Raw genomic sequence first — 23,713 nt, forward strand, 5'->3', positions numbered from 1 at the left:
CTTCTAGTAATAAATAATCTACAAGAGCCCTGAGACACTGGAAAAGATTTGTCTTTTTCAATTTATGTCTCAGCTGACAAAAATCCCAGAATATCCCAAACTGAATATCCCTCCACATTGAATATTTCACCAGAATATCCCTCTTGCCCAGAGAGAATCCAGAGTCACACAGGGAAACACTCCTAATGATATTCCCATGTCAAAGGATCCTTCTGGCTGCTGATGTGGGTTTCAGTTCAGGTTGCAAAAGTGCAAGCACTACTATTAATGGGAATGCATATAGAGTTGATAATGAATCAGTTTAAAAAACATAATAATATGAAAATCTCTAATAACTACAGATAACATATTACGTTACAAAGTTACAGCCTAAAAACACCATGTTCATCATACTTTCTTTACAGAGGCATAATTTCTAAGCATGTAAATAGCATCTCTTAAAACAGCATATAAATATTTTGAGGGACAGCTTGACAATGAGGCAATGGGCTGAGTATTAAACGATTTTTGGTGTTATCAGATTGGATAGTTCCATCTAAAAGAATGGGCCTGAATGATGATTGCATTGCCTGAAAAACACAACTGAGGTTCAAGCAAAATGAAGTGAATTGCACATAACACTTCTACTAAAAGAAGCTAGCCAGGCATCTTGTAAAAAGATATACAGTGCTCCAGACTTACATGAAGAACCACAACAACAAAGTTCTCTTCTGCTGACCTTTCCCTTAGAAGCACTAAAATTGCCACACTGTAGAGGAGAGTAATCCAAAATTTCCTGGCTCTGATCTTCATTCTCTCTCTAACATCGTCTCTTCATTCTCTCTCCTCATTTTCTCTCTGTTACCACTACATCTACTTTTGTTGTCAGTGTATATATATGTGGTATTAGAGGCAGCTTCTGAATTCATTCCGAGCCAAACCACTCATTTACAGTAACCTCTGAGCAGCCTTAGGACAAAAGAGGCTTACTACCATGCGATGTACCACAGTGTCTTTCTTTTTTTCATCTTCCATGATTCTGTATCCCTACTTCTGCTGAAATTAGATCTTAAAAAGGTGTTTTCTTCAGAGTAAGAAAATGTAAATTGCCTATAAATTGCCATATTAATTAGCCTGGACAAATAAAGAAAGCATAGTGGTGAAAGATGGTCCATCTTTAATCCTTTAATTTACAGCTAAATCCCTTATTTCCAGTTCAAGCAAACAAAATGCAAGAAGCAGATGGTATAATCAGCAATAATATGGAGTATTAGTTGCAGCAAAGGAGCTAGGCAGTCTTCATGTTCATGGTCATCTGCAGGATTAATTGTGTTCTCAGTGAATGAGTAGTATCTCCAACCTACTATCATGTAAAATTTGCTTTGTTTCCACATGCCATTATTTATGTATTGGTTGTATCAGATACGTATTAAAATGTTTCTTCCCTCATGAGCAGAGAGAGAAGGTGGCACTGGTAAGGGGAACCTGGAGAAAACTAAGAGAGAAAACTAATTAGCAGAACGTTTGGAGCTAAACAGAGTGCTGGAATGATAAATTCATTGGAGAAGGGCTAGGCTTGATCATCCCAATGTGAATGCACTTTCATTCAGTGTCAGCAGTCAACAGCAGAAACTCTGGGAGAGCTTTGCGCCAAGGCAATCAACCGAATAAAGGAATGGAAACTGTATCTGAGATTTAATCTGTGGCATACCAGTAAAAATAACTTCCCACATCTGTTTCTGTTCTGTTATTTAGAAATATTGCTACAGCATTTCTAAATATATATAAATAAATAAAATAATTGAATGGAATGTGATTCACTTGGAAACTTCAGTTTGCCTGTCGCAGATATTCATGAAATCAAAATATGCATCAAGTAAAACAGGAGTTAGTAAAATTGGCTATGCACTTACTTCAATTGTATATATAGTTAATTATATCATATTATTAATCATATAATTAAAATAGCAAGATGCTGTTTGGAGAAAATCACTAACATAAATCCCAGAGAGTCTAGAAATACTTTGCTTGGCTGATACTCCAAATATACTTACAGGTATACTTCGTGACCCTGAAAACAAACATCTGCATTTGAACAGTTTCATTACATGACAGATAGATAATGGAATCTTTCCTTGAACAGACAAACTTTATAAATTTTATTCATGATGTGATCACAGGAAAAATTGGAAGCATCTTTAGAACTCATAAAATAACATCTCATGGAAACTGGCTTTCCTGAAACAAAATCCTGTGGGATCCAACAATTTCTTGTTTATTTGTTTTACAGAAAATGATGTCTCATCACATTTTCAGCAGTTTTCATTTAATTTTGTGAAGAGCCTCCCAGACACAAGCTGTGAGGTATTACGCATAGATAATTAGAGAAGCACGTTTACATCCATTTGATTTAAATGAAGTGACAATCTCTTTAAGACTGATGTGTTTGTCAACAAAAACAAATGCAGTGGGAAAGGAAAAGAGAGAGAGAGAATCTTGGCTGGGCTCAAGTGAAAACATGATTTGAGACTACCTGTAGGATATCATCTCACTGGACATGTTAAGTTGCAAAGACTTGTGAAGTCTACATTTGTCCAGAGCAGAAGTGCCCAACACCCTCATCAGTACTGCAAGAACAAGCTGGAGATAGAATTAGCACTGCACAGTACTGCCGTCACGGCAGGGATAACGTTAATAGTGTTCATATAGAAATAATTTGGCCAGTCTGTAAAGCTTTGTTCTCCCATATTCCAGCATGCATTTCCATGTTTGTGTTCCACTGGGATTAGTCAATTTATCACAATTTCTTCATTTCTACAAAAAAAAAAAAAAAAAAAAAAAAAAGAGAGAGAGAGAAAAATAAAAGAGAGATCAGATTCTTCAGCTTTTGTTTTTTCTCCATTGCTGTACTTGCACTTATTTTTGCCAGCAGCTGCACATCTGCAGTTGTTATTGATGTTAGTGCTGGACATCTGCAACATAAATGAGAAAGAGTTTCTCAGAAGACCTAAGACACCTTTGTGAAATACTATTCCACTATATTTAACACCTGTTTCATTTAAACTTGCTGGAAGGATAAATATTGCCCAGAGACATAGCCTGGTTTCTTCCCCTGCTAGTATAACATTTCTAGCTAGATCTTTGAAAAATATTCAGAGAGAAGATTAATAGAAATTCCAGCTAGTCCTAGCTAAAGAAAGTATACCCCAACATATGTCCCATCCAAGATGCTGATTTCCATTTCTGTCACAACAAAAGTACAGAATATATCTGGATTTCCAGGGGATTTTTTCTTTTTTTTTTTCTCTCTTTTTTTTTATTTTTTTTTTTAATAATGACAGATTTTCCCTTCTTTGTGTGAAATTAGTTCAGCTGTAGATGTAATTTTAGTAGAAGTCTTGTAGAGAGTGTTAATGTGATGTAGATTGCTCAATTTGAATCACAGAGAATCTTTGTATGGAAAGGATGTGTTCATTTTATGTTGCTGAGCAGAACAGAAGTTTCTAATGAATGTTTGATTAAATATTAATAAGAGCAGTCTGTATCTTTGTCCCTTGAAGAGTAAGAAACTGCTCTCATTGCTGTACTGTGTGAAAAATTTTACTCATACCAATACCCTACATCCAAGATTTCTGATTGAGTAAGGCACTGTTCATTTGAATAAGGCCAATCTAAACTAGAAAGTTTTGCTGTTAAAGCTATATGAATGTACCTCAGGGGGAAAGCACCCTCTGTAGACTCAATTTGTACCTGACATGTTCTGTCATTCTGGGAGATAATTTAATTATCCCATAGAAAAGATTCCTTTAATGGGTACAAGCAGCTGCTCTATTAAACATATAACAATTCTAGTGTAACTATAAACCAGAGACTTTAAAACATATGTAAGCACTGTGTTCTTAAACAATAATGTTTGAAATAATAAGTATATAGATCAAAAAGAAAACATGGACACTAATGGAAAATAATTTTCCTTGTTACAAAAATAATAATTCTATGCTTGTAATTTTTAACAAAATGAATACCTTTTTTGTTTCACAACACCATTCCTGAGTATTTTTAGTTAACAAGTTCATATTTATTATTTAGTTGACTTATTTAATATATCTCTGAAATTGTTTTCCTATTTAATAAAAATACTATCTACATCTGAAGATGAATCTCCCTAATTTCTATGGAAAGTAGGGTCTATTTTTTTTATTTTATTTTTTTTGGAGGGAGGGAGCAGGGAGGCAATATGTATACTGGGAAGGTTTTTCCCTCCATTTTTTGTTAACATTTTAAATAAGCATCTTTGGTGACATTTTATTCTCACTTACATAGAAATTAACTTCTTATTGTTTTCTTACATATATTTCCTGCACATAAAGATAATACCTGTCATATCACCTTACCCTCTTAAATGTGAAATGTCATTTACTGTGACATTTATAATATCAGGCTTTCATTTCTCCTGTACTTGACTGTTCTATCTCTTCCAGTAAGTGCACACAAACAGGGACAGCATCATAGCAGAAGGAGTCATAACGGGAACCTTGGTACAGAGATAAAGAGTGAGTAACTTTAACCTGAAAAACTGCATATTAGCTGTTCTAATTAGCAACCAACTAAAATTAACTGAATAAAAGGAATCCCATGGAGTCCCCGGGGAGAGGTAGGACACAACAACAGCCCATCTGCCTCCTATTTCATCCCGACCCTCCAGCCCTTCGTCGTGGCTAGACAGGAGGCCCACTACCCTCCTCACACAGCACTGGCTATGGTGCTGAGTGAGAGTTTGCTCAGCAGAGTCAACCCCATAATGTGGAATAAATATACGCATTTTTTAATTGTCAAGTTTGTTTTCTGACAGCATGGTTAGCTGAACCACTTTGGCACAGCAGAGGATCATCAGGACCTGTAGAAGGCATAAAGAGGCACTGAGGCCAGATGAGGGATTAATTAGCTCAGGCTGCCAGGTATTACTTCACCCCTAAGTGCACCACCTGCTGAACATACTCATACTTGTATAGAGCTACTGTCATTTCAGACAAATCAGCCCCTGAAAATGAGCCACTGCTTATCTGCTGTGAACATGGAAATAAAGTGCATTGTTAAGGTTACTGTTCTGGCTTCTGGCTGAGAAAACATAAGCTTAATCCTTACATCTTCTCTCTCTGCCTCTGCTCTGTTTTAGGTCCTCCCGAAGAGATCGATGACAGCAATATTAAGGTCAGTATGAATGAAGTATGAATGGAAATGTGCATATAAGCACCAAAAGAAATAGCAAGAAAGAAATACAAAACAACTCTGTGAGGATGAGAGCACCAGCAGCAAACTGAGAGCCTATAATTTCTTGACAGCCAGTATGGCTGCACTCTGACAAGACCCTGTTGCAAACAACTCTTAGTGGAAGACCCTAAGGCCAGCAGCAGGAGGGTGGCAGCAAGTTTGCAGCATGTCACACACACCCTTCCTTTCCCTGTGCAAGAGAAAAATCAGCTGTGAGCTTACACTTGAAATTCACATTCCGAACAAGGAAAAAAAAGAGGAGATGGGTAGTAACATAGCTTCAGATATTTGGAAACCAAGGCAAGCAATATTCTGAGGCAAAAGACCACCCTATAACAGCTAATGATTCCTTCAGGGTATATATATTAAAAATAATAATAATAATAATCTGTTCAAAACCTAGCTTATCATCACCAATCAAAAGGATCCGAAGGTACGTACGTAGTGAGAACTTTAACAGCCAGTATCCCATCTTCCACAACTGATCCAGGCCAGAGAACTTCAACACAAATGTCTTGGGCCATGAAAGTATGCAGGGGCAAGGGTGTGCAAGTTCAAAATTGTCTTGGAAAGTTTATACATTCTGGGAATCCCCTTCTACAAGGTCTCACACTTAATCTTATTGTATTAAATTCCCTAAAGATCCCAACCTCACAAAGAGGTAGAAAAGGTTCAGTGTGTTGAAAATGCTGTTGCTACACAGAGACCTGCTATGGATTTTCTGGTTGCCAGGCCTAAGACAGTCAATTTTAATTTTCAAAAGGATTGCTACAAGCAATATCTAACTCTGATATAATTGAGAAGACTCCGATGGTCTTTAAGGCTTTGGGGAAAAAAAATTGTTAGTAAATGAAATATGTCTTCAGTTTGGTTACATGTAAAACCCAAAAGTGTTACTCTATTTTTAGCAACACCCACTAATTAACTCACATTGTTGGAACTACATTGCTTCACTAGACTTTGCTCAAGCCACATCTTCTGTTAATACTAGTACAACAGGCTCTTCATGTCACAAATGCAAACACAAGTTATCTCAGGAATAATAGCAGGGGAGTCCACAACCCAGCTGTTGAACCAGCAAGAGGGGAAGTATTGTACTAGGCCAGGCATAGAAGTATGCTGAGGATCTGTGCGTTCAGCACATTGACACGGCCAGCACTGAATGCAAGAATAAGATGTGTGCTGACCTTTCCAAGGGATGGGTGAGAGGCATCCCAGCCAAAGTGATTGCAACAGGAAGACACCGTCTGTGTACTCACCATAGGTGGGCTTCAGCTCCATTGGGCAGACTTCATTTGCAGAGTCAGACATTTCAGTTTCAGCATTTACAACACCAGCATTCATGTAAGTGTCTCCATTTTCACTACAGTCAGTGGCTAGCCTAGTGTATCCTAGCATGCTGTTCAGCAGTCCACTGGCAGCTGTGTTTGTTAGGGTGAGCTAAATACCTCTTTAGGTCCTGCTGCAAGGACTTAAGAGCTTTAGGGCAGGACCTAGCTGCCCAAACATGGGTGCTTGCTACCATCAGATATGCCCATCATCCATGTAGAACTGATGGATGTGATACAGAGCCTGAAGCAGTCTGCTTTCTCCTGGAGTCATAATGGGGGACTTGAAATAATGCTTTACACCACCACCTAGAGTAACACTAGGCACCTTTGTTTAGATGATTGTTTCCCTTTTTCCCTTTCACAAGCTTGAGATTAATCCTGATTCTTGCCAAACCTGGGCTATCTTATCTTTTAAGGGCTATTCTGAAAAGAGGTACCAGTGTATAGAGTTAGAATACATGCCACTGGTTCATAACTATTTATTGCTCACTAGGAACATCTTCAAAACAATAAGGCACAGCAGCCACAGTCGAACATGTTTTTCCTCTCTCTTACTACTACCTCTGCCTGGTAAGAGAATACTGAAAAATGCCAAGCTGTCTTTCAGACTTGAAGCAGAGTAACAATTCTCAAACTTTAAAAAACTGCCTAGTCAGTTGACAGCTTCTGCCTCCTTAAGCCAGGAACAGCTGGAGAGTGACAACCAGCTAGACCTTGCAATAAAGCAGTGATATCAAAGCTCAGCTTTTTTCCTAGGGGAAGGAAAAAGGCATCTAGGGACTTGGGCTAGCAGTTAATTTATTCTCTCTCTCTTTTTTTTTTTTTTTTTTCACCTGATGGGTCGAATGGATAACACTCTTATGTAAAACAAAATCCAAAACAATGCATTATAAATCATACTGAAAGTTCTTGCTTAATTAGTAATTTCTGGCCAGGCAGTTGACATTGCAATAATTCCACAAGCATTTAATCATCAATTTATGGAATTAACAATATATTTAGAAATGACTTTAAGGTTTTCAGGATCAAGACCCAATGCAATTAGATTCAGCACTGTCTTGTATAACTTCTGCCTGACAGCCTTCAGTGCAGTGATAATAACTTATAGTAGGCATCTTCAGCAACCAGTGGAGCAGGAGTTTGCAGTTCAGCTAACCAGAAGTAAAGTTCACAGGAAATGACAGGGATTAATTGACACAACAAAGCTAGATATTTTTCAGGTGGGATATATGAGAGCTGCTTCCACATATCAGCAGCAGTTTGACAACCAGTGGTGCTTCCCAGGGAAAATTACTCCCCAATTCAGTCATAGCATATTTGGAAAAGGGATTGCCTTCTGTTTTTCTTCAGCTTCTTTAGTTCTTTCTGTTTGTATTTACTTTTTTTTTTTTCTTTTTTCTTCATTTTTCTTTGGAACAAAAGTGTGTTGTGTGCTGCTATAAAGTAATAGACAGAGCCTGAAATATCTTTTTTCTTTTTTCCTTATCTCTAATTCTGATGTTACCATAAATTGCCCCAATAGATCACTACATTGTTTAGGAGTTCATAAACCCTGATCTTAATCTGTTGCAATTTAGCATTAAACACTCACTTCTGCTGCTTAATTGAGTCACAATGGGAAATAATGGATTTCTGTCTCGGATATGACAACTGTGGACAAGCATCTCTTCTTTATGATTATGTTGCTAGTTAGAAAACCTTCATATTTTTTAAAACTTTCTTATAAATTATAGCCTTTAAGTGTTTCAAGGGGCTTGATGCTCTCCTATGAATTTTGAATCATTAATTAGTTTACCTTGAAACATAGATTAAAAAAAATGAATAATGGACTTTTTTCTGGTGCCAAAACTATATAAACCCTAGCAAATTTCCCAATAATGATTTTACATTTCATAAACAGTCAAAAAAAAAAAAAGTATAGGGCAGAATACGATGTACCCTGGCAAATCTAGCAATCATTGCCATCCAAAGAAATATTTTAGCATCATACTACATTAACAGGCAGAAGATGAAACAATATTCCTTTTCTCTTTACCCTGATATACACTTATGACACATAAAGTCCATTGACAAACCCTGAAATTAGTAGGCTCAAATTAATCCTTTGCAATATCTAGTAGCAGATAAACGATATGCCATCTGTCATTCTTACAGAGGTTCTTTTTAGAGTATCATTGTTCAGGAATGAATCATAGAATGAATCATAGAATGCCTTGGGTTGGAAGGGACCTCAAGGATCATCTAGTTTCAATGCCCCTGCCACAGGCAGTGATGTCACCAACTAGATCAGGTTGCTCAGGGCGTCATCTAACCTGGTCTTGAACACCTCCAGGGATGGGGCATCCACAGCTTCTCTGGGGAACCTGTTCCAGTGCCTTACCACTATCTGAGTAACGAATTTCCTTCTAAGCTCTAATCTAAATTTCCCCTCTTTTCGTTTAAAACCATTCCCCCTTGTCCTATCATTATCTACCCGAGTAAAGAGTCCCTCTCCATCCTTTTTCATAAGACTCCTTTAATGGCTGTGATGAGGTCACCCTGGAGTCTTCTCTTCTCCAGGCTGAACAGCCCCAGCTCTTTCAGCCTTTCTTCACAGGAGAGGTGCTCCAGCCCTCTGAGCATCTTTGTGGCCCTTGTCTGGACCTGCTCTAACAGCTCCACCTCCTTCTTGCACTGGGAGCCCCAGACCTGAATGCAGGACTCCAAGTGGGGCCTCGCAAGGGCAGAGTAGAGGGGAACAATCACCTCCCTCCACCTGCTGGCCACTCTGGTGATGCAGCCCAGGATGCACTTGGCCTTCTAGGCTGCAAGTGTGCGCTGTTGGCTCGTGTCAAGCTTTTCATCCATCAGACCCCCCAAGTCCTTCTCCACAGGGCTGTTCTCCATGAGTTCTTCTCCCAGTCTGTACTCACACCCAGGAATGTCCTGGCCCAGGTGCAGCACCCTGCATTTATACGTGCAACCCCAGTATTCTCTGAATGAGGTATTGTTTAGTCCTAGAGATTTCTGACCTCTCACTAGGTGTACTGAGCAAAGTTATATGGGAGCCAACACCACTTCACAAGGAAAAAAAAAAAAAAAAAAAAAACAACCTCCAAAATAACCTGATAGTTTTTGCTACTCAGAATAAGCTGCCTGGACAGAATGCTGTCCATATTTAATGAGAGGCCAATTTTATATTTATGTCTTCAGCTAAACAAAATATACATAAACATCACTGTGATTTCAGATGAGCACACTTCCCATTTTCCATATCCCAGAATAATTATAAGAATTGGTTTTCAGGAATAACATGGCTAGAAACAATGTTTGGTATCCAGAGTTACAGAATTATTTTATGGCAAAAGAACTAGTCCCATACAAAAAATAGAATCAGTGAAAGGGTGTATTTACAGGGTGCTGCAACAGTCTCTCCAAAGCAAAATAGTTCATTGCCCTGTGTTTGCACTTATTTTTTTCTATTTTTTATTTTATGAAAGAAAGAAAAAAAAAATTGTTCTGTTAGAAACCTAACCTGTCAAAACACAATTTCAACAGAATTTTCAACTCATGCTATTTTCCATATCACTCTGAATTTAATTGCAACAAAGGAAAACTAATTTACATGTGAGGAAACATCTTCATCTTGCATTAGTGAAAAGCAACACTGAAAAGAAAGATGGGACATATCCAGAAGCAAAGGTTTCTTATGAACCTCCTTAGAAGAGCACTTCTGTGAACAGAATAGTTGCAGATGTTTCTGCCCTGAAGTCAGGGAATAGCCTAGCTTTCCCTATTTTCTGATTATTTTCTGTAGTTTTATTGAGCTAATCAAACCAACTGCCAATGCAACTCAGAAGCCTTAATTCTAGCTTTAATACAGCAGACTTCACAAAAGATGGCTATGAAAGGCTATAAGAATTGTCAAAGACATATCATCTGTCACTCTCTTACAATACAGAGTGAATGTAGTGTTAGGGCAAATTATAGAGGACTTATGCAAATGAAAAAGTCAGCAATTATCTAATTATATTAATTTGCTAGAGGATTGGTATTCTCTATACTTAACTATTGTGACACTGCCTCAAAGAGCTTTTTTTCTTTGTTTGAACTATTTATATATGTTTATAATGGTACTTTTTATATGTTGTATCTTGACTACCAGATTTGAGAAAGGTAAGTAAAAAAAGGTGATTTTCATTATATTCTATGTACATCTAGGGTATTCTGAACTGATTTACCATAAAGTAAATTCCACTTAAAAGAAAAGGGAAAAAAAAAATCTATAAACAAAGAAACAACCAATGTTTTTGATTAAAGGCAATCATTTCACCATAAGCTAATGACAGGTTTCAGCAGGTGAGAGAAGCAAACAGAATAAGCAGTAGCTTTCTGTTTGCACGTTTCACTTTGATTTCATTTGTGCTCCACAGCTGTAGCTTCCATTCCTTAACTTCAGCAGGATCCTACCCTGTGTATAATTTAATGTTTATAATGCATAAAACTTGAAAAGAGCAAGTCATTCACCATCACGTAGAAACACGGATTTGTGTTGTTTGTTTTTTTAATTAAAAGTCTGGACATCTTTTTAAAATACAAGCTTTAACATATCAAGGATAAATAGATCTTGTTTCAGGAATCATGCGTGAATATGCCTGCACAACCTCTTGCAGACAAACTCAAGTCAGTTTTGCCTGTTCTTCCATTCAGCCAGATGTAAAACAACTGCAGACTGAGGCTATCAGCTTAAATCCAGCATCCAGCTAATGCATCACTAATACTTCCAGTTGAGAACCAGTTCTGAATGCAGACAGAAAGTGAGCTTGTTTCTGCCTGCGATCTTATCTCATGTACATGTTACAGCCTCATACAGGAGGTTGGACCACTGAGGCTTTCAGATTCTGAAGAGAAAGGGGGATAGGAGAAGGTAAAAGTAATGTGAAACAAAAACTTGTACTGAAAGCTAAAAAGGTGGTGACAAAAGGAAAAATTCCATTCAGTGTCATGTCTCCTCTGTCCATGCTGCAGCTACTGTAGCACTGCACACATTTCTTCCCCTCCCTGCAACAACAGAAGGCAATCAAAGCTTGTCTCTTTAATCAACACATAAATCTGTTTAGACATTATAGTTTGATTAAACAAATACTGCAATTCCATGACACAATCCATCAGGGAATGTGACATCTGTAACAAAAATCTGGTTGGCAAAGAACAAGAGCGTAGTGGAGGAGGAAGAAAACTGGTACTATCAGTAACTGCTCCCCATGCAGTAATTGTTCACATTTACTATAGCTCAGAGAAATTCCCCAGCTCACCAGATCTGCATAACAACTAGTGTGTGAAATGTAAGCCTCTTCCCTTTCTGCATCTTTCAGAGTTTACACATATATTCTTCCATTAATGGTACTGTCACTTTGTCTCAAAGCAATTAATAGAGCAATCAACCCCAAGAAAGGCAGGAGGCAGTTTGTGTCAGTAGAAATGCTTAAAAATCTAATTTCACACACCAAATGCTACATAAATGCATCTCAGTTTGTGAGAGGATGAAGTTATTGAACTTTACTATTTATTTCAGTTGCAACCCAGTCTTGCCACTGTGCACAAGTGCTACCAAAATGCTTGAGAAACAATTTAGACACAAACGAAGTCAAAATAAGTCAATTAATGTAATAAAATAGTACACAACTGTTCATCAAAGTAGCAACTCAGAAGTCAAAATTATTATACATTTGCAGGCTAGTACCTTGGGGAACTGTGATTTTTGCAAAAGCAGACATCAACAGAACATTAAAAAAAATCCCTCAGAAATCCACCTATAAAGGTCTTTTTGTAGACAGTTAAGAATAATAATAAAAACTCACTCAACTTCATAAATGGGCACTGAAAATATCTAGAATAATTTTAAATATTAATATTATTTGACAGCCTGAACCTTAAATATAGACTTAGGGAATGATCAAAGTAGTAATAAGTTTTTTCTTAACAATAATTTAAGTGAAATTTGTAAAACTGACTATAGTGGTAGAAGTAGTCAACTGAAATGTATTTATTTCACATGAAGAGCCCAGTACTGCAAACACTGTTCATGTAAATTAATCTTTTTCCCATACTGAGGGGGAGGGAAAAAAAAAAAAAAAATCAGAATTACTATGCCAATGGAATTGCCCTGAGAAACCCAAAAGATTCATCCCAGCATGTGGTCATTACGAAGCGTACCTGTAAACTATCTGTTTTTCTATATCCTATTAAAAAGCTCCCAGAAGGTTTGGAAAACAGGTTTTTAAAATACTGTGCAGCTGTAGGTGGTTCCTAGAGGTGACTGCTACAGAGCAATACCTTGCTATATTTGCATGTTGCATAAGCAGTAGCTGTTGGAGAAATGCCTATTGCAAAAATGCCTGCAGAACATTCTGACTCTGGACTCTTCTCTGTGTTGAGTGGGATGAACCCAGGCTCATATTCCCATTGAAATCAGTAGCTAAGTACACTTATGAATATGGTGTTTATGGTTAATAACACTGGTTGGAACAATAGCTAGTAATTAATCTGGGTTGCAGTGGCCATGCATCCTGGCACCCTGCACAGTACAGGCCACTATGCATTAATTGTTTCAAGTCTAATATTTATGCTCAAACAAGAATTTTTGTTTTCAAACCATTGTCCATATTGTTACCTTTAAAATAAACAAATAAATAGGGTCTGAATATGACCATCTTCAACTTTCACCATTTGTACCTTGGTCAGATGTTTAAAACCCTCTATTTTGAAGCTTCTGCTTGGATTTTCCTATAGGCTGTGTTCAGATCACCCCTTAACTGTCTGTCTTGTAGTCAGAGCGAATGAACTAGCTTCTGGTGTTACATTGCACAACTCTTGTTACGTGGCTCAACTCTTTGTAGGTAAGGTAAGGTTAAAAAATATTTTGTACATATCTTCAGAAGTTGCATATTTCAGCAGATACTTGACACATAAAACATATTAGAAAGCGATGCCCATACATAGCATTGTGGATCAAATTTCAAAAATATTTGCAAAGCGTTGGTGTGTTCAGGCTTCTTGAGCAAGCCCTGCACTGGTGGGTATCTAATCCAAGAACAGTATGTGTTCTGCTTTTGTACAAGAACCTAACTGTTCCTGGAGGACAGTCTGCAGGTGTGACATGATTTATTTCCTTGTTTTTCAGTATAGTGCTTGTAATGCTTTAGAGTTTGCATGCCCTTTGCAATGCTGCTATTAAAAAGTATATAAATAGAAAAGAAAATGTCATAATATATAGATATTTTTTTTTAAGACCCTTCATTCTGTTAACATAATGAATGGCTATTTCACTTCTTTCTAGCTATTTCTTGCTGGGCTTCCTGTATTTCCCCATTTAACACAGAAGCCTCTTAGTAGGAAGATAAAATAGTTCCCTTGAATCCAATCAGCAAGTACCACTATTACACACAGATGTGTGTTTATTTTTGTTTTGTTTTGTAGCTGTGCATAAGCATTTTCAGGAGCATGGATTTCTCACAGACTGTAAAATGCAGTCACTCTTCTTTTTACTATATTATTATCCTAAAAGGTGATAATTAAAATGATTTCAAAGTTCAGATTTAGATAACATTTTTATTAATTATGGACTGCTTATAATTGCCATATTTTGAAATATCTCATTAACCTTATATTACATAAGCAAATTATCATTAATAACTCTAAATAGAAGTAATTTTCATAGTCTATACACTGCATATGTCAAACTGTAGAAATCTTTTTTTTTCTTTTACTTTCTGAACTATTCCATCTTTTCAGGCTTAATGTAATTATGCCCTTCTTTCAGAATAAAAAGCAAGCTATTTTGAGCTCTGTCTAGAACAAAAATAGCTGGTAAGTGGCCCTGAACTATACAACAGAATAAGATGAAAAGTTAAAGCACACAAAGTTTGCTGAAAAAAAAAAAAACATTTTCTGATTAAAATGGGTAAGGAGGAATTACAATTCTTTAATTGTAATACATAACATCAGAGATGAAGAATTACAGTCAACGTACAAGAATTCTGTATTAGCTCTCCAGATCAATGTGATCAATACAGATGTTTTCACTCTTTCATTTATGATTAGGAGTATATAAAACTGTTTGTAATTTAGCCATTGCTTATAATTCCAGTAGGAAAAAATCTTTTCTCAGCTGATTTCTAAAAGATGTATTCAATTCAACAACTTTAAGATCACAGTCAAAACTGTGCCAATGTTTCCCTACCATAACTGGTGTCTGTGGCATACCATCTCATAGATACATCCTGTGTTCCTACTGTGTAAAAATTGTATCACAATGAACAAACTATGGAGCTCTTATGTTTCTTTAGGGTGATTCAGTTACACTAATGTTGGAAAAGAGAGGGAGGATGAGAATGGTCTGGTGTCCCTTTTGGATCAGGAACTGCCCCGGGTGTGGATGTGTGTCTTGTCTGTTAGGGAATGTGTATGATAGAATCCCTCTTGGAGCAACGTGTCTCCAAAACCATGCTTCTTGATTCATGGACAATTCAGGTAGTTTAGGGTACAAAAGAGAAATTAAATAAATTCCATTCCCAGAGCAATTATTTCCTGGGAAAACTGTGAGGTATCTGCATGTAAGGAGTTTGGCTGGAGCAGGCTCCAGCAAAAGTTTTTCAGTGCAGTTTTTCTTTCTCACCCTGCCTTACAATCTGCCGAGAACCCCAACAAGCAAGTTAACAGAAGTTGTATTGACTGCTGTGGCCATATGCAATGGCAGTCTTGATCAAGAATCATTCCTTGGGACATCCTCACCAACTGCAGTCATTGTTCCTGTTGCAGGATCCTTACCATCCTTTTTTTTTTTTTTTTTTTTTTTAATATATATATATATAAAGTAAATACCTCTAAAAATCTGTAATTTTTTTTCATTTGCTACCTATAAGTTGTTTTAGCATTGATGACTCATTACATGTAACTGAGGAAGATTAAAAACCAAGAATCACCACATTTCCAATCTTTGGTTTCTTTGTTGCTTTTTAATTACATTTGGAATGGAGTTCCAAGGGCTGACAAGAGACCATAAACAATATTCATTAAACCTCAACAGTCTTGCATTTAAATGGAAACAGTCCCTTGAGCAACAAAAACCACCACTGCCACCAAATCACAAAGTATCTGCTAGTTATAAGACCACTGGGTACAAAAGTGAGACCCTTGACAAAAAATATCAAAAACTACACAGCAAGGAGGTCATTTGGCAACAAAGAGACAAATCCAAAAGCAATCAGCTTTCTGCAAGAGTGAGAGTTAGAGATGAAAAAAAAAAAAAAATGCACAGATCCACAGAGATAAAGATAACGTACTCCACAACTGGGTGTGACAGAAATTCAAAGAGTACTCAGGTGGTAGGTGTGGAAGAAGCCAGAATATATTGACCACATTACTGAATGTCTAGAAGAGATCTATGCATCAGTATGCAAACAAAGATATTTATATTAGAAACTATGTATAGACTATATATTTGTTTAAGCTTCAGTTTTCTTTATTCCTGGATGCTTAAAGAGTACAAAATTCCTGGAGGTTCAAACAGCTATAAATGTGAAACCCTTGCAAATGTTATGCTGAAGTTACAGAAGGTATTCCAAAACTGAGCAGAAATCCCAAATAAGAGGAAGGCCTAACCTATGAGCTCTCAGAAAAATAATAATAATTATTATTATTATATATGGATAAAAAAAAAAAAATGAACTCCAATGCATTGTGACCTGTTAAAAATAATAATCATCTCATTGTCAAGCAGAGGAAGAGAATTTACCCAAGCTGAGACATCACCCAAAAGGGAAAAAAAAAAGACTATGTTTTTCAATATGTTATTATCCTTGTCTTCCTTCCCCACTGACATCCAATTTGTCCTTCATAACTGAAAAGAAGATCCATATTCTACAAAATAAAAGCAGTACATCTTTCTCACATGAATAACTTCCGCAGGTGATAAACCTGCAGAACTCATGTTAAAAGAAAGCACTGAAGACTAGAAGATTATACGAACACCAAGGAAGACCAGACAACTCCTTTAAAAATAATAATAATAATAATAATAATAATAATAATAATAATAAAATGCTTGCTACTGAAGCTTACACAATACCCAGAAGAAAAATCCTGTGAACTGAAACAGTTAGAGTATTGCTCTTGGAGCATCCCCCAGCATTTATTCCTATGAACAAAACATTTTACCAGCAGGACCTTTGGTTTGACCTGAGCTCACTGTGCCTATGTCCTTACATGCCCTCATGGAGTTTGGTGCCAGTACTGAGGGTGATTGGTCTCTGCCAGCTGATAGCCACCACAAGAAAAACCTGTGGTTGGTACTGAAAACTCCTGTTTCATCATTATCTTCCCATCCCCTTCCCTCTGTGCTCCCTGTTGTAGTCTTTGGTGGGGAAGCAGCCCAATAAGCTACAGCATCTGGTGCAGTCTCTCATGCAAGCCCTTTTTGAATGAGCAACAGCAGGTTGCTGTGAAGCAACCTTAAGGCTCAGGTGCCCATGCAGGCCCAGTTACCAGCACAATCCTGTGCAGCCTTTGCTGATCACAGCAGCTGTGCTAATACCGATAGCTAGTCTAAAATTAGCTCTGATGGGGCTCTATTTCACTGTAAATAGGCCCTTAAAAGGGCTAAAAATCTGCTGTGTGAATCACCCATTTGCAAAGGCAACTCAAAAAAAAAAAAAAAAAAAACAAAAAACAAATTAAGACCTTTTTTTTTTTAATTTTACCTCAAGGGCACTGTGCAGATAAACACATTGAAGATGACGGTGTGCAGGCGCTGCAGCAGTAGATGCCAAGCTAATGTCTGCTTCTTCATTTGCTTTACATTGTCTTCTTCTATCACCTTCTTATCTTGAAGCTTTGTGCTACAAACCCACTCATTACTGGATTTGTTTTGATATGCGAACAGAGTACAGACAATATCTATACAAAATAAAACAAAAATATATACAAAAATAAAAGTCAAGCTTCCACAAGATAAGATCCACTGTTTCCACCTCCTACCACACTCTGGCTTTGGACATAAATTGAGATTTTTTTAAAAAGTGGCGGGGGGGGGGGGGGGGGGGTGGCGGGGGACAGTAGTCACTCCCTTTTTCTTTCTTTTATTGTTTAGTGAGTCCAAATGACACTTGCAAATATTAGTATGAATGCAAAAAAATCAATTTACTGATGCAAAGACTTCCAAGTTTTTGCTCCAAGACTTAATTCCTATGCATGGCTGAGAATGACAAATAAATATAAGAATCTTTTCAATTATAAATAACAGATAACCAAGCATTGCTTATGGGAAATGTGCTTAGTTGGAATAATAGACAGGTAGAAAGGAAAATAAAATACAAATGACTCAAGAAATGCTCTTTTCCTTCAGTTTCTATCCTGAGCTTAAACCAAAATCTGAATATTAATGTCTTAAAAGAGGAAAAGCAATAGACAAATATGTTATGATAGTTATACTCATGTTTGGTGTTTTTTTTGTTTGTTTGTTTTTTTGCACATCGATAATGGTAAGTTTGTTACTTCAGATAACAATCTTTCCATACTAAACAGAATAAGAAAGGTATATAAAATAGCACCTAAAAAATTGCCTGTCTAACATTTCAAGGAGCCTTCCCCTACACAGGCACTGTATTAGAGGCATTTTAACACCGATGTTCATACTCCAAAATTCAGTCTTCCTCTCTCCAGTACTGTACCTCCCATTCACTTTAACTCTATTGTCAAAGCTTCCAGCATAAAGATAAATCAGCATTTTAAATAACAAATGATAATACAGGTGGTCAGGTTAACTCCAGCTACAAACCAGGTACTGTAGGGATGCTGCTTCAGCCTGACATGAAGTCTTCATATACACCATTACCAGCACTCTTCACAAAAGGAAAAGAAAGTAGGAAAAATAAAAGAACTTCAACTGGCACTATCAAAAGATTACAGTCTTCCCCCTTTCCACCTCCTTCTCAGAACCAGCAAAAGAGAGGCTGCTGCTCTTGCCTTCACATAGTCCCACTGAGGGCCCTGGGGCTCCAGTTTTTCTGAAAAAGAATAAAAGTGAAACAGCTGAAACACCACCTCAATCTCTGATTTATCAGCTAGAGTTTTCAATAAACTGATTAATGATTTTACTGTGTAAAGTCTTTTAGTAATACTTATCCCTGTCATTACACATATTCATCTGCATGTTTTCATTTCCTACCTTAAATTAGAGACACTCAGTAGAATATTCCCTTACATGAAACATATTTTTGCTAATCTTAGTGTGATGCATGTTTTACAATTAAGCGTTAAAATACAGCTTTTCATCAGACAACAAAAGATGTTTTCGATAATGGAAAATTGTATGGAAATCATTTACCAAATGCCTCTTCTAGGTTTTTTTTGGTTACAATTTCCCTCAGAAGTTCCATAAAGGGAGAAAGCAGGGAAAGCAAACAGTAATTAGAAGAGAAAAAAGGTAGGATGATCCTAGACAGCCAATCACACTTGGAACATACACTCCTTTTGATGACTTTTATTGGCACTTTTGAAGAAATCAATAAAATAATATTGCAAGACATAATCTTGCAATGTGACTAAATTCTCCTGGCATACTATTGATTGAATGTACTGAACACCCACAGAAAATGCTTCATTCATCTTGCATACGAGTATTTGAGGAGTGGTGTCTGCATGAAAACTGTATTTCAATGCAGAAGCAATGCCAGCTTTACATTTTAAAGCTATTCTAATCTTTCACATGAAATAGCAATATTATATATAAAACACATACTATAATATAACACAAAAATAACAAATTCAAGTATTTAAAAAATTGGTATATGTTGACAGTAAAATAGACCATGCATCTGTAATTAACACCTATGTGTGCTAAGTCTAATGCAGTCCATAATTATGTCATTGTCGGTTCTAACAAAATGTTATATACATTTTATTTTTTTTTTAGAAATATCAAAATGGACCAAAAAAAAGTTCTATTGCATGAATTTGCATTTATACACACAGGAGACATTTGAAATGAAAAGCCATTTAGATCCACAGTGCACTCATGACATTTGAGCTGACAAAATTAGCCAATACTCTAAATGAAGGCTGACCCCAGGAGTGGACTGCTCTTTACCTCAGGGTAAAAAGAATCAGGAAAGAAGTGTAAGAGAATCAGGAAACTAGGTCTCATTTTCAGTCTGAAGGAGAACAAGATCACATATCCACCGTTACCTCCTCTCACCTTCTTTTATTACTCTTTTCACCATGGAGAGGTTGTTGTTCCCTCACCTTCAGGCTGCTGGTTCCCAACTTTGTCCTGTCCCATGCATCAAGCACAACCTTAGAGGTCTCCTTCTTGTGTGCTCATCAAGCACACAAGCTAGGAGGTCTCCTCCTTTTACCCTCACTCCAGTACATTAGGTACAGCTATTTAATGAAAGAAAATAAGACCACTGCATTTGATATTGCTGCAGGTATTTATGATTAACGACAAATCAAGCTTCCTAGAGTGTTCAGATGTGAGGTGCTGTGAACCAAGCAAGAGGTGATGGCTGGAGGCAGAAGTACACCAGTGCTGCACCTCAGGATTCTTTTTCTAACCCAAATTCATCCAAAAATTCCCTACTAGCATTTTAGTAGCACCTGTTATCATCACATGCTGTATTTCAGTGTGCAAAATAAAGCATGTTAACATCTGAAAAAAATGGCTGAAACATTTCCTGTTGATGATTTGTTTGACCATATGGTACTGCCTTAGGGATAAATTCATTACCAGAGTGCCTCCAGAAATTCCCTAAAACTTAAATTTCTGTCATATTTGCCAAGTCACTGAAAAAAAGAACAAATAACATCTTTTTACAAATATTAGATTATCAACAATAAAAATGCAAATATTCACATATCCTTGATTTACAAGCCAATGACAATTAAGCTGTCTTCTGCCTAAGAAAAATCTGTTTTCCTGCTAATGTCGTCTCTAGCAATCTGTCCTCAAAAAGATTATTATTTGCTTTCTGATGATGGAGTAACTTAATAGTTTCCTTTTCTCCAAAGCTCCAAGTGATAAGACATTTTGTATGGCATGCTGAGAATGCTGTGGAATGCCACAGTTGATCTGTTGCCTTTCTACTGGATGGAAAAATTGTGTAGACTGTGGAAATAGTATTTGTGCCTTTCTTGGCCCATCTGAGGTCCCAGTTTTCATGTACTCCTCTTCCAGTCAACATTGCTGATGATGTCTTCTCCTTGAAAGCTCTGTTTATTGGAAGAGCTATTAATTGCTACAATTTCTGTATCTCTTCATCTCTTCACATGTGAAAACACTTTGTTTCCTGGTGTGCTTTTCAGAATTGAAACACAGTGGGATGAAAACAAACACATTATGAGTATTAAATTGGCTATAGCTTTGTAAGTGCAGAAATGGTAAAATCATTGTGAGATGATTTTCAGGCGATAATGTCTTTCTCTAATTACTTTGTATTGTCAGCCTTCAAACTTGAACTGTCTTGAATTCATATCTCAGTTGATAGAAATAATATATTTTATGCAGTGTGATAACATAGATTCGCTTTTCAGATTCACATGAAATTCTAGCTGTTTTTATTATAATTCATCATAGTACATTTGTTTTACATAGTACTGTTTTATAGGAAAAAAAATATTGAAAAACTCTTGGCCCCTCTCTGATATGTTATTTCATATCAGAGTGTTATGAGTGATATATTCATATCAGAGTGTTATGTTATTTCATATCAGAGTGTGTATCAGAGTGTGACTGGAAGGTGTGTAAAAATACACACCTTCCCATCACAAAACAAAACAGAATTAACATTAGAAAAATTGATCTGCCTAAAATTATAGCGCATTGTGCTAAGGTAGATGTTTTTTTAAGGAGTATTCAATTTATTTCTCAACTCTGAGCCTCTGTGGATCTGATCCGCTCCCTAAATGCTCACAGAACCTTCCAGAATCAATCCCTGATTACAAACTTTACTATTACCATTACTATTACCTTACTATTACCATGCTTGTAGAAACATTCGCTGTAAATTTAACAATAACATCATACATTTTGTTGAGCCTACACAGCCAGGTTAAAATTACAGTAAATCCAGATTAATCTTTTTACTGCTGCAGCTTTGTACTTGGTATGCCTCCTGGAGGCTGAAAATATTATTAGCTGCAGCTGGAACCAAAGTCACAATGTTGTCCCTCGCACACCCATGACTGTTGGGCTGGTAGGAATACCATTCTCATTACATCTGAACACAGATATATGAAATATTAGTAGAGGCATACTACAGTGTTAGCATAATGTAATCTGAAGACTTCTCTGAGAGCCTTCTGCTCTTCTCAAAAGCTTTACAATAATAACACAATCATAGGTCGTAGCATGTTCCCAATTCTTTTTAATAACCTGGTAAAACACCAGAATACAATGAAATCAATGTAGAGCTGTCTGTTGACAGCAAGTACCTTCTGACTTTCTAGACTTAAATAAAAGTAAAAATTGAATTTCTGTATTTTACGTGGCCATAAAAAATAATTATGAATTCTGACTCTTCACTTTCAAAGTGGACACGATCCAAACTAACTTGTTGCATAGGGCCAAGTGAAGAGCCTCTGTGCCTCCAGTGTGTATCTTTTCTCTGCAGCTGAAATAAAATGTAAGCACAAATTTATAGACTTTTTTTATTAGTTGTTTACTACACTTTATGGTATCAACATTTTTGTGCACGCAATACATTGTTATATTGTGTATTAAACTTTTAGTCTGGGAAAGAAATTCACAGCAGAAGAAGTGAAGACTTTCCGCAATTAACTTCCAAGGCACTAATGAGTGTCTTCAGGTGCAAATAGTGTAAAGGACCTGAATGAGGGCCACCTGACATGATACAGAATTAGTGTTTTTGAAGCTGGTCCTCAGGAGCAAACAGCACAGGTGTATTTGGAGGAAACTATTCAAATGATAGGCAGGGCAGGGGAAAAGAAATCAAAGAAAATATTCTGTGCTCCTGTTACATAGTTGTGTTGGTTGTGTCTTACTCTTCCATGCCATGCATGCTTTCACTAATAATTTTTTTCATGTATCACAATTGCACTCGACAGGTCCAAGTGTTCTAAAGGAATGAAATATAAAATGCAAAGATGAAAACTATGCCATTGAGGGTGGAAAATGGGAGTGAGGTTTTTCTTTTTTCCTCCTTGGAAAAATGGATGATGCTGCAGTATGGTGATGTATTCTATTTGTTAAAGTTTTTGTTTTGGTTTGGTTTGGTTTGGTTTGGTTTTCTTCATATTCCCTTCCCTTGGATGTGATGCTAAAGTTTTTCACCTCCAATTTTTATGTGGCAAGGACCCACACTGGAGCTGTCAGTCTGTGAGTTACAGTTTGAATTTTCACCAGTCCTGCATAGAGGTGAATGAAAATCTCTGTTCCTAAGAATGAATGTACCTTTTCTATAAGGTTTGAGCTTTTGTTTACTTCCCTGGCAGCAATCAAAGTTTCTCTGTTTATGCTGTTAAGAATATGATTCTGCTTTTGGGCATTGCTATCCCCAATCTCTATTAAATAGATCCAAAGGTAAGGCCTTTCCCTAAGGAAAAAACAGAATAGTAACTTACTTATGTTAATCTCCCCACCTCCAGTTTGTTTCAGAAACAGGGGCTACCACTTCTTAGGAAATATTGTTAAAGCTCAGTACTTTTTTTTTTTTTTTTTTTTTATACCTCATGACCTGAATTGCAGTTCTCTGTCATGATCTCTTAATTTGTCCAGTCTGGTACAGTTGGTGCTTTCAACCAACACTTTCTCTACCTTGTTAACTTGTCATCTCTGCTAACAGTTGTGTCTTTGGTAGAGGTCTTAGACTGAAAAGCAAACGCAGTGACAATCTTCTTGATGGGCAGAAAACATCCTATGACATCTTGATCAACTACCAGAGCGTTTAAACACTATTTATAATATGGAACATGGTCTGTTCGTGAATAGACTCTTTGATTTACAGTCTCATAAATATTAGGAGGGAATCTTATAAAGATCATGAGCTGGTGAAAGAGTAATTCTGCTGAAACATAGAGCATTTTCCCTTTGACTTGTGCATCTTTTCTTTCTTTCTTTTTATTTTTTCATATAAAAA

The 23,713-nt window shown here is 36.7% G+C and overlaps 1 long non-coding RNA gene across 1 annotated transcript; it reads right to left on the reverse strand.

Moving 5' to 3' along the window:
- Window positions 1-2,803: 2,803 nt before the first annotated feature.
- On the reverse strand, window positions 2,804-20,985 carry LOC137850898 (uncharacterized). The gene is made up of 4 exons (XR_011092886.1): window positions 19,806-20,985; window positions 18,544-18,625; window positions 17,321-17,516; window positions 2,804-2,951 (listed from the first exon to the last, which is right to left on the reverse strand). It is a non-coding gene; the product is annotated as an uncharacterized lncRNA (long non-coding RNA).
- Window positions 20,986-23,713: the final 2,728 nt, after the last annotated feature.

The sequence above is a fragment of the Anas acuta genome, chromosome 2, assembly GCF_963932015.1.
Source record: "Anas acuta chromosome 2, bAnaAcu1.1, whole genome shotgun sequence".
Lineage (NCBI taxonomy): Eukaryota > Metazoa > Chordata > Aves > Anseriformes > Anatidae > Anas > Anas acuta.